The following is a 13296-nucleotide window of genomic DNA, read 5'->3' on the forward strand; positions in this document are numbered from 1 at the left end:
TACTTGCAGCACTGCATGATCCGTGCGGTGGGACTGGAGACGAGGTGAGCTGATCTTTGTTGCTTCTTTTTTGATATTTGTTTTTTATGGATTTCACCCTCACTGAACTTCTGTTTCAACTTCATACTACTTGCAGCACTGCATGATCTGCGCGGTGGGACTGGAGAGGAGGTGAGCTGATCCTTGTTGCTTCTTTTTTGATATTTAGTGCGATCTTGCTCCCCTCTCAAATATCATTTTTTTTTTTATGGATATCATCCTCGTTGGACTTCTGCTTTACCTTCATCCTACTTCCAGCACTGCATGTTCCGCTCGGTGGGACTGGAGAGAAGGTCAGCTGATCTTTGTTGCTTCTTTTTTGATATTTAGTGCGATCTTGCTCCCCTCTCAAAAATCATTTGTTTTTTATGGATTTCACCCTCACTAAACTTCTGTTTCAACTTCATACTACTTGCAGCACTGCATGATCCATGCCGTGGGACTGGAGTGGAGGTGAACTGATCTTTGTTGCTTCTTTTTTGATATTTAGTGCGATCTTGCTCCCCTCTCCAATATCATTTGTTTTTTATGGATATCACCCTCGCTGGACTTCAGCGTCATCTTCATACTACTTGCAGTACTGCATGATCCGCGCAGTGGGACTGGAGAGGAGGTGAGCTGATCTTTGTTGCTTCTTTTTTGATATTTAGTGCTATCTTGCTCCCCTATCAAATATCATTTGTTTTTTATGGATATGACCCTCGCTGGACTTCTGCTTCACCTTCATACTACCTGCAGCACTGCATGATCCACCGTGCGGTAGGTGACAAGACCACTGCTGAACAATGGCAGATGCACCTAGTAGGTGCGGTACTGCGCTCGGGTTAACGTCACCCGAACGCTAAGGGCGGCTCCGTACAAACACAGAGTCGCTTGGCGAACACTAAAGCAAAGGCGCGGGTCCTGTTAGCGTCACAGAGGCCTGCGTGTGGCATCACAGCCGCGAACACCAATAGCTGCTGTTACTACAGCGCAGCGGCAGAGAAAGCCGCAAGCGTCGGCGCCGACGGACGCTAGTGTAGGCGTGGAGCAAGTGGCGTGTAGCTTGCCACAACCCTGGAGCTGACTATACACACTCGGTCACCACCTGTAATATCAGAGGGTAGGGGTTTCATAATGAGTCAGACACCAGTCCATGCATCCATCACCATACACACACAGAATAATATGCTACACTAGAGCATGGCCGAGCCGCCATGCGGGGCTTTTATAGCCATGCGCTTCCGGGACCTTCCAATACTTTGGGAAGGACCAATCAGATCCGACACAGGACCTGCACATGTGACCCCTGCTCTCCACTGAGAGGGCACGTTGCGGGCATGCCCAGTAGCACGGCTCGAGGACTTTGCCTCTGGAGCGGTTCCCTGCAAAGAACGTTGCGCTACCATTGCTGCACCGGAGGTGGCAGCAACATCCAGGCTCACAGAACGAGTCTGAGGAGAATGCCTGGCTCGCTGTGATTGCTGAGCAGGAGTCCGAGTGGTTGGAGGAGAATGGGAGACCGCAGGATGTCTGGCTCTGGATTCCCGCTGTGCAGTGCCAGGAATCCGACGCCTAACAGGACTGGAGCGGAGGTGATCTGATCTTTGTTGCTTCTTTTTTGATATTTAGTGCGATCTTGCTTGCCTCTCAAATATCATTTGTTTTTTTATGGATATCACCCTCACTGGACTTCTTCACCTTTGTACTGGACTTCTTCACCTTCATACTACTTGCAGCACTGCATGATCTGCACGGTGGGACTGGAGAGGAGGTGAGCTGATCTTTGTTGCTTCTTTTTTGATATTTAGTGTGATCTTGCTCCCCTCTCAAATATCATTTGTTTTTTTTATGGATATCACCCTCGCTGGACTTCTGCTTCACCTTCATACTGCTTGCAGCACTGCATGAGCCGTGAGGTGGGATTGCAGAGGAGGTGAGCTGATCTTTGTTGCTTCTTTTTTGATATTTAGGGCGATCTTGCTCCCCTCTCAAATAGCATTTGTTTTTTTATGGATATCACCCTCGCTGTACTTTTGCTTCACCTTCATACTACTTTCAGCACTGCATGATCCGTGCATTGGGACTGGAGAGGAGGTGAGCTGATCTTTGTTGCTTCTTTTTTGATATTTAGTGCGATCTTGCTTGCCTCTCAAATATCATTTGTTTTTTTTATGGATATCACCCTCACTGGACTTCTTCACCTTTGTACTGGACTTCTTCACCTTCATACTACTTGCAGCACTGCATGATCTGCACGGTGGGACTGGAGAGGAGGTGAGCTGATCTTTGTTGCTTCTTTTTTGATATTTAGTGCGATCTTGCTCTCCTCTCAAATATCATTTGTTTTTTTATGGATATCACCCTCGCTGGACTTCTGCTTCAACTTCATACTACTTGCAGCACTGCATGATCCGCACGGTGGGACTGGAGAGGAGGTGAGCTCATCTTTGTTGCTTCTTTTTTGATATTTAGTGCTATCTTGCTCCCCTATCAAATATCATTTGTTTTTTATGGATATGACCCTCGCTGGACTTCTGCTTCACCTTCATACTACCTGCAGCACTGCATGATCCGCGCGGTGGGACTTGTTAGGGTCGGCGGAACGCACCAAATATAAATAATAGTAGGTGCGTTCGCCGCCCGTGGTCCACCGTGCGGTAGGTGACAAGACCGCTGCTGAACAATGGCAGATGTACCTAGTAGGTGCGGTACTGCGCTCGGGTTAACGTCACCCGAACACTAAGGGCGGCTCCGTACAAACACAGAGTCGCTTGGCGAACACTAAAGCAAAGGCGCGGGTCCTGTTAGCGTCACAGAGGCCTGCGTGTGGCATCGCAGCCGCGAACACCAATAGCTGCTGTTACTACAGCGCAGCGGCAGAGAAAGTCGCAAGCGTCGGCGCCGAGGACCGGGCGCCGACGGACGCTAGTGTAGACGTGGAGCAAGTGGCGTGTAGCTTGCCACAACCCTGGAGCTGACTATACACACTCGGTCACCACTTGTAATATCAGAGGGTAGGGGTTTCATAATGAGTCAGACACCAGTCCATGCATCCATCACCATACACACACAGAATAATATGCTACACTAGCGCATGGCCGAGCCGCCATGCGGGGCTTTTATAGGCATGCGCTTCCGGGACCTTCCAATACTTTGGGAAGGACCAATCAGATCCGACACAGGACCTGCACATGTGACCCCTGCTCTCCACTGAGAGGGCACGTTGCGGGCATGCCCAGTAGCACGGCACGAGGACTTAGCCTCTGGAGCGGTTCCCTGCAAAGAACGTTGCGCTACCATTGCTGCCCCGGAGGTGGCAGCAACATCCAGGCTCACAGAACGAGTCTGAGGAGAATGCCTGGCTCGCTGTGATTGCTGAGCAGGAGTCCGAGCGGTTGGAGGAGAATGGGAGACCGCAGGATGTCTGGCTCTGGATTCCCGCTGTGCAGTGCCAGGAATCCGACGCCTAACAGGACTGGAGCGGAGGTGATCTGATCTTTGTTGCTTCTTTTTTGATATTTAGTGCGATCTTGCTCCCCTCTCAAATATCATTTGTTTTTTTATGGATATCACCCTCGCTGGACTTCTGCTTCACCTTCATACTGCTTGCAGCACTGCATGAGCCGCGAGGTGGGATTGCAGAGGAGGTGAGCTGATCTTTGTTGCTTCTTTTTTGATATTTAGGGCGATCTTGCTCCCCTCTCAAATAGCATTTGTTTTTTTATGGATATCACCCTCGCTGTACTTTTGCTTCACCTTCATACTACTTTCAGCACTGCATGATCCGTGCATTGGGACTGGAGAGGAGGTGAGCTGATCTTTGTTGCTTCTTTTTTGATATTTAGTGCGATCTTGCTTGCCTCTCAAATATCATTTGTTTTTTTTATGGATATCACCCTCACTGGACTTCTTCACCTTTGTACTGGACTTCTTCACCTTCATACTACTTGCAGCACTGCATGATCTGCACGGTGGGACTGGAGAGGAGGTGAGCTGATCTTTGTTGCTTCTTTTTTGATATTTAGTGCGATCTTGCTCTCCTCTCAAATATCATTTGTTTTTTTATGGATATCACCCTCGCTGGACTTCTGCTTCACCTTCATACTCCTTCCAGCACTGCATGATCCGTGCAGTGGGACCTTCATATGCTTCTTAGGAAGCCACTCCTTCCTTGCCCTGGCGGTATGCTTGGGATCGTTATTATGCTGAAAGACCCATCCATGTTTCATCTTCAATGTCCTTGCTGATGGAAGGTTGTTTGCACTCAAAATCCCACGATACATGGCCCCATTCATTGTTTCATGCACAACGATCAGTTTTCCCGGTCCCTTTGCAGAGAAACCGCCCCAAAGCATGATGTTGCCACCCCCATGCTTCACAGTAGGTATGGTGTTCTTTGGATGCAACTCAGCATTCTGTCTCCTCCAAACATGATGAGTTTTGTTTCTAACAAGCAGTTCTACTTTGGTTTCATCAGACCATTTAACATTCTCCCAGTTCTCTTCTGGATAATCCAAATGCTCTCTAGCAAAACTTCAGATGTGCCCAGACTTGTACTGGCTTAAGCAGGGGGACATATCTGGCACTGAAGGATCTGTGTCATAGAATCATAGAATCATAGAATCGTAGAGTTGGAAGGGACCTCCTGGGCCATCTGGTCCAACCCCCTGCTCAAAGCAGGATTCGCTAAATCATCCCAGTCAGATGTCTGTCCAGCCTCTGTTTAAAGACTTCCATTGAAGGAGAACTCACCACTTCTCGTGGCAGCCTGTTCCACTCATTGATCACTCTAACTGTCAAAAAGTTTTTTCTAATATCTAATCTGTGTCTCCTCCCATTCAGTTTCATCCCATTGCTTCTAGTCTTTCCTTGTGCAAATGAGAATAAAGTTGATCCTTCTACAATGTGACAGCCCTTTAGATATTTGTAGACAGCTATTAAGTCTCCTCTCAGTCTTCTCTTTTGCAAACTAAACATTCCCAAATCCTGCAACCTTTCCTCATAAGACAGGGTTTGCAGACCGGTCACCATTCTGGTCGCTCTTTTCTGAACTTGCTCCAGTTTGTTGATGTCTTTTTTAAAATGTGGTGCCCAAAACTGGACACAATATTCCAGATGAGGTCTGACCAAAGAGGAGTAGAGGGAAATAATGACTTCACGTGATCTAGACTGTATGCTTCTGTTAATACATCCTAGAATTGCATTTGCCTTTTTTGCTGCTGCATCACACTGTTGACTCATATTCAGTCTGTGATCTATTAGTATACCCAAGTCTTTTTCACATGTGCTGTCACTTAGCCCTATTCCTCCCATTCTGTATATGCTTTTTTCATTTTTATTGCCCAGATGTAGTACTTTGCATTTCTCCCTGTTAAAAACCATTCTGTTAGTTGCTGTCCACTTCTCCAGTTTATTTAAATCTTTTTGAATCCTCTCTCTCTCTTCTCTAGTATTAGCTATCCCTCCTAGCTTAGTGTCATCAGCAAATTTAATCAGTTTACCCTCAATTCCTTCATCTAAATCGTTGATAAAGATGTTGAACAATACAGGGCCCAGGACAGAGCCCTGTGGTACCCCACTTGAGACATTCTTCCAACTGGATGTGCAGCCATTTACGACCACTCTTTGGGTCCGATCACTAAGCCAGTTATGAATCCACCTAACAGTTGCCTTGTCCATTCCATACTTAGTCATTTTTTCAATAAGGATTGTATGAGAGACTTTGTCAAATGCTTTGCTGAAGTCAAGATATACTATATCTACAGCATTTCCTTGATCCACCCAATCAGTGATACCGTCGTAGAAGGAAATTAAGTTAGTCTGACAAGACTTATTAGTTACAAACCCATGCTGACTCTGTTTAATCACTTCATTCTTATCCAGGTATTGACATACATGTTGTTTAATAATTTGTTCAAAGATCTTTCCTGGTATAGAAGTCAGACTCACCGGCCTATAGTTGCCTGGGTCCACCTTCTTCCCCTTTTTGAAGATAGGAACAACATTTGCTCTTCTCCAGTCTTCTGGCACTTCTCCTGTTCTCCAAGAATTTTCAAAGATTATGGAGAGGGGTTCAAAAATTTCTTCTGCTATCTCCTTCAGTACTCTGGGGTGTAATTCATCTGGACCTGGAGACTTGAATTCATTTAGGTTAGCTAAGTGTTTCCTCACTATCTTTCTGTTTATAGATATCCTGGATTCTTCTATTCCCTTAATAGGACAGTGAAGAACAGTTGATGTTACATTTCCTTTCTGAGAGAAAACAGATGCAAAATAGGAATTTAAAAGTTCAGCCTTCTCAACATCCTGTCTTACCATTTCATCACTTTCATCCTGTAAAAATCCTATAGCATCTTTGACTTTTCTTTTACTTTTGACATATCCCCAAAATCCTTTATTATTGCTTTTGACATCTCTTGCAAGCCTCAATTCATTTTCAGTTTTAGTTAATCTGATTTGTGCCCTGCAGGTTCTGCAGACAGCATTATATTCTTCTTTAGATATGCCTCCCTCTTTCCATTTTATAAACATTTCTTTCTTCCTTTTTAGCATGTGCTTAAGTTCTGTGTTCATCCATCCTGGTTTCCTTAAATGCTTCCTATTCTTCCCTCTTTTTGGAATTGTTAACAACTGTGCTTTGAGAATTTCATTTTTCAAGATTTCCCATCCTTCCTGGACATTTTTGTCTTTAAGGATATCCAGCCATTGGATCCCTCCAATTCTCTTTCTGAATCCCTTAAAATCTGCCTTTCTGAAATCTAACCTTGACGTCTGAGTCTTCACAGGTCTTCCGCCTCTAGTTATCCAAAATTCTAAAATAGCATGGTCGCTACCTCCTAAGGTCCCAGCCACTTTTACCTCCTCAACCATTTCCTCCCTGTTTCTAAGGATTAGATCCAAGGTAGCAGTTCCCCTTGTTTTCTCCCCTACCTTTTGGAAGATAAAGTGGTCAGCAAGAGAGGATAAGAATTTCCTTGACCTGTTAGTTTTGCCTGAGAGAGATTCCCAACAAATGTCTGGATAGTTGAAATCTCCCATGACAACTGTCCCTGGCGGTGTAGTGTGTTACTAATAGTAGCCTTTGTTACGGTGGTCCTAGCTCTATGCAGGTCATTCACTAGGTCCCCCGTGAGTTCCTGGGATTTTTGCTCACCGTTCTTGTGATAATTTTTACTCCATGGTGTAAGATCTTGCTTGGAGCCCCAGATCGAGGGAGATTATCAGGCCTTATATGTCTTCCATATTCTTATTATTGCTCCCACAGCTGATTTCATCACACCAAGCTGCTTCCTATTGCAGATTCAGTCTTCCCAGCCTGATGCAAGGCTACAATTCTGTTTTTGGTGTCCTTCGACAGCTCTTTGGTCTTCACCATAGTGGAGTTTGGAGTGTGACTTTTTGAGGCTGTGAACAGTTGTCTTTTATACTGATAACAAGTTCAAACAGGTGCCATTACTACAGATAATGAGTGGAGGCTAGAGGAGCCTCTTAAGGAAGGTCTGTGAGAGCCAGAAAACTTGCATGTTTTTAGGTGACCAAATGCTTATTTTCTGCCATAATTTGCAAAATAAATCTTGCCAAATCAGACAAGGTGATTTTCTGGATTTGTTTTCTTATTTTGACTTTCATAGTTGTGGTCTACCTATGATGTCAATTACAGACCTCTCTTATCTTTTTAAGTGGGAAAACTTGCACAATTGGTGGCTGAATAAATACTTTCTTTCCCCACTGTAAAGGTACTGTCACACTAAGCGATATCGCTAGCAATATCGCTATAACTTGTGACGTTATAGCGATATTGCTAGCAATATCGCTATGTCTGATACTTACCTACGACCCGCTCCCCCGCTGGTTATCGCTGATTGCGCGAGAACGTTCAGGACCGCTTCTCGTCGTCAGCTTCCTGCGGCGCTTCCTGTGGAGAGACGAGCGTGGAGCCGGGCGGTAGGATGCAGAATCACCTAGTGTGACAGGTAAGTAGCGACCCCCGTCCCCAGCGATGTCGCTGGTGAGATCTGCCTGTGTGGCAGCTCACTAGCGACCACTTAGCGATGTACCAGCGATCCTGACCGCGTCATATCGCTGGTCGGGATCGCTGGTACATCGCTAAGTGTGACAGTACCTTGACTCTTGAATACACCATGAGATGACCAAATATTATTGCTACATGCTGATTAAATACCAATATACGAACACGACTCTCTACCATCACATCCCATCAAATCATTTTCATATTTTACCACCACACAAGGACTATACTGCCATACTGAAATTAAGAAGGACTATATAAAGACTACTATTACCAACATAGAGAGTCTAAATAATATCCCAATGCAGCCTACACAGAGGTCACATGCCAGTTCCACACACTCGGCTCCCTCAGTACCATATATGAGTATCATGAGTTGTCCTGTGTGGCATATTGCATGTATCTCCACCACCCACCTCCCACACTTCCACAGACTTTGGCACCATTCAACCTTCAAATTCTGAAGTTGCTAGAAAAAAAGGAAAGATTTGGAAATGTTTCACTTGTTCGCCCTCCTACAATCTAGTCGCCTTTTTTAGACTTGAAATAATTAAAGCTTGAGACCGTTGTGCCATAGCTTGTGTACATGACAGCAAGGTGCAGAAGTCAGGGTTGTAGCAATATCAACCAGGAGGCTGTGCCTAATTCAGCTGAAAGGCCCTCTGTTACATAAGAAGAAATGCTTATTATTCATGTTCATGGTATGTGCTTTGGGAGCCCTGTTTCACATTGCAGCTAGAGTTCACGTAATTTGCAGAATCTCGTACATTGGCCATGACAGTAATCTGTGGCCACTGAATGTGAGACCTGAGAATGGCCTCTTCTCACCTGATGGCATCCCCAACTCTTTTTTGATTAGTACATGTGAGATTGTGTCAAGCTGGCTAATTAAAAAGAGGAGCCACAATTGTCAGGAGCAAAAACCAAAAGCAATAAACTAGAATATATAATTAAATAAATAACAATAGTGCATGAGAATAATATAGGGTGCTTGGTTAACATAATTTTGATTAAAAAACATAAAAGCCATCCCACCACATCACGGTTACCCTATTAGGGATGGTCCTAACCTCTTGTATTAAAACCTTACCATGTGTCTAATGATGTAAAAGGGTGGCCTCCCTTTTATTTGAGCTGAACATTACATTTATATAGCTGCTCATTGCTCGGTGTCCATTAGTTGGGGTCTTGATTATTCTCAGCACTTATCCATATTACGTATATATCTCAGGACGAGATCTGAACCTGCGCATGCGCCGTCCCCGGACCGGCGGCCATCTTCCCGGCGTCCATGTTCCCGGAGGCCACCGCAACATGGCGGCGGCCAGCAAGGAATGTGCGGGGTCCTCCAGGCTTGGAGGAAATGCCGGCGGAGCCGCAGCCCCTGCACCGGAGCACAGAGAGCCGCCATCCTCACCCCACAGAGCCCACCTGCCCCAGCCCAGCTGCTCCAGCCCAGCACAGCTGCCCCAGCCCAGCTTCTCCAGCTCCAGCCCAGCTGCCCCAGCACAGCCCAGCTGCCCCAGCCCCAGCACAGCCCAGCTTCCCCAGCACAGCACAGCTGCCCCAGCGCAGCTGCCCCAGCGCAGTTGCCCCAGCACAGCCCACCTGCCCCAGCACAGCCCAGCCCAGCTGCCCCAGTATAGCCCAGCTGCTCCAGCACAACCAACTGCCCCAGCACAGAGCCGCCACCGCACGAGCCTGGACCACTGAATGACCCCTGTGACCACTCCTCCACCTGTGCCGGATCCCTTCCCAGGTAAGCTGAATTCGGACTGTAAGACGGACCCCCATTTGACACATTATTATTTTTTTCCCTATTTTCCTTCTGAAAATTGGGGTGCGTCTTATGGTCCGGTGCGTCTTATAGTCCGAAAAATACGGTAATTCCTCATTCCCCTGTAATATAACTAAAATAAAAAAACAACAATGTCGCTCACCTGTCGGTCGTTCTGTCCCACACCATAATCCATGTCCGAGTGGATGAATAGTTTTCCATCTGGGCGGTGCCAAGATGCGACCATCCAGGCTAAGAACCACTGGTGACTGAACTGCTGCCAGCGCAACGTCAGTGACCGAAGGTGACATGGACGACATCACCACCGGTCACTGACTCTGCGCTCACAGCAGCTTAGTCACCAGTGGTTCTCAGCCTGGACAGTAACACGGACTTCCTGGTGAAGTCCGTGTTCGCTGTCCGAGCCCGAACAGTAAGTGTTCAGTACAGACGCCGAACTTTACTGTTTGGATTCATCCATCTCTATATATAATACATTGGATGCAGGATGTGATGTAACTTTTTCTTAATAATTTGGAAAAGTTATGAAACTTCCAATAAATGTCAGTTCTGTTCCTTATCTAAGGATCTTGGCTTTTAGCTGAGATGAATCTATGTTGCACTTTATGTACATGCTCAGTAGTGACCAGTGCTGTACACTAGAGTCAGGAGTCAGGGAAGTTGAGGAGTTGGAGGTTTGGCTGACCGACTCCACAGCTCTGATTAGCAGGATATACACCTGTAATGTGCTGCCAAGAATAATGATTTATGTTCTGCCATAAACAATCCAATCACCCGATGAATGAGCAGCATTTTGCTCATTCGCTGAATGATTGCCAACATGTTTATATATTGTGGTGTAGTAACCACTGTGTCCGCTAGGGGGCGCTGTATGGATGTCCCAGGAGAATGGATGAATGGCGAAATACGGATTGACCGTTATGTATCTCAAGGTGGGTGGCCTTGAGATGGAGATTTATGTGTGTGTTAATCAGCAGTGATACTGCTGAGGTGCTGGTTCAATGTGTCAGGAACTATTTACCTCCAAACCCACCCAGGGGGTAGGTTTATTAATGCTATTGTAAAGTGTATATGTGAGTGGTTGAAGGACCTGTGATGAGGTCATAGTCATGTGACCCGGTGGGCGTGGCTATGGACCATATAATGTGGCCAGGGTGAGTCACATGGGGTGAATGCAGGGACCTGGTTGGTCCAGAGCGGAAGGTCCCGTGAGGAGAGTTGTCTCCTGGGTAACAGCCTGTGTGTGGCTGGGTGTAATGGCTGCCAGCGTCTGAGAGTCCCAGAGGAGAGAGTGGATGTCTGCAGCATGGAGCAACAGCCATGAGAGAACCCTGACGTGGGTGAGATAATGATGAGGTTGAAGAGCCTGAGTGTGGACATTGAGTAACCTGTGTGTGACCACAGGCTTAACCAGAGTGAAGCTATAATGGACGCTATGCTGTAATGCTGTTTATGTTGCTTCTGTGGATTTATGAAGGAGGAATAAACTGCATGGACTGTGTTATGCTTTATGAAAACCTGTGCCGGATCTGGTTTTTGTGGCTGCTGAGCGAGTATCCCCTACTTAGATGACAGCGCTACCTCACATTATACACTGCTCAAAAAAATAAAGGGAACACTTAAACAACAGAATATAACTCCAAGTAAATCAAACTTCTGTGAAATCAAACTGTCCACTTAGGAAGCAACACTAATTGACAATCAATTTCACATGCTGTTGTGCAAATGGAATAGAGAACAGATGGAAATTATTGGCAATTATCAAGACACCCTCAAATAAAGGAGTGGTTCTGCAGGTGGGGACCTGCACTTTTGAATGTTGGTTGTGCTTTCACACTCGTGGTAGCATGAGACAGGCTCTACAACCCACACAAGTGGCTCAGGTAGTGCAGCTCATCCAGGATGGCACATCAATGTGAGCTGTGGCAAGAAGGTTTGCTGTGTCTGTCAGCGTAGTGTCCAGAGGCGCTACCAGGAGACAAGCCAGTACACCAGAATATGTGGAGAGGGCCGTAGGAAAACAACAACCCAGCAGCAGGACCGCTATCTCATCCTTTGTGCAAGGAGGAACAGGAGGAGCACTGCCAGAGCCCTGTAAAATGACCTCCAGCAGGCCACAAATGTGCATGTGTCTGCACAAACGGTTAGAAACCGACTCCATGAAAATGGTCTGCGTGCCCGACGTCCACAGATGGGGGTTGTGCTCACAGCCCAACACCATGCGGCCCTCCAAAGAAATGCCACCCCATACCATTACTGACCCACTGCCAAACCTGTCATGCTGAAGGATATTGCAGGCAGCAGATCGCTTTCCACGGCGTCTCCAGCCTCTGTCACATCTGTCACGTGCTCAGTGTGAACCTGCTTTCATATGTGAAGAGCACAAGGCGCCAGTGGCGAATTTGCCAATCCTGGTGTTCTGTGTCATATGCCAAGCTTCCACCACATACATGGCACACACTTATACACATACGTACATGGCACACACACACACACACACACACACACACGTACATGGCACACACTTATACACACACATATACTTGACACACTTATACACACACGTACATGGCATATACATAAATACATGTACATGGCATACACACACATACACGGCACACACTTATACACACACGAACATGGCACACACTTATACACACACGTACATGGCACATACATACAGTAAATACATGTACATGGCAGACACACACATACATGGCACACACTTATACACACATGAACATGGCACACACATAAATACATGAACACGGCACACATACATACGTGGCACACACTTATACACACACACGTACATGGCACACACTTGTACACATATGTACATTGCACACACTTGTACACACACGTACTTGGCACACACTTATACACACACGTACATGGCACACACTTATACACTCACACGTACATGGCACATACATAAATACATGTACATGGCACACACTTATACACATACACGGCACACACTTATACACAAACATGTACATGGCACACACATAAATACATGTACATGGCACACACCTACATGGTACACACATACATGGCACACACTTAAACACATGTAGACGGCACACACTTATACACACACGTACATGGCACACACAAGCTGCACAACATATGCTCATTTGATACATGTGATTCATATAGACACATAAACATAGCTCACACGTAGCACACACTACACATACCACACACCTCAATTACACAGACTACACACACCTCAGATACATGCTCTGCTTTATGCTGGAGGGAATGAGATGTTCCACACTATAGCTCTCCCTTCCCCTCAGAGGCTCCGTGCAGGAGGACAGGCACACAGGCCAATGAGTTCAAGGCCTGTGGTGACATCATGGTCACATGGCAGGTCACATGATCATGATGTCACTACAGGTCCTCAACCAGTCTCTACATCGGAAGCTTCACTGATTATCAG

The sequence above is a fragment of the Dendrobates tinctorius genome, unplaced genomic scaffold (assembly GCF_039654945.1).
Source record: "Dendrobates tinctorius isolate UK_male_01 unplaced genomic scaffold, ASM3965494v1 ptg000107l, whole genome shotgun sequence".
Lineage (NCBI taxonomy): Eukaryota > Metazoa > Chordata > Amphibia > Anura > Dendrobatidae > Dendrobates > Dendrobates tinctorius.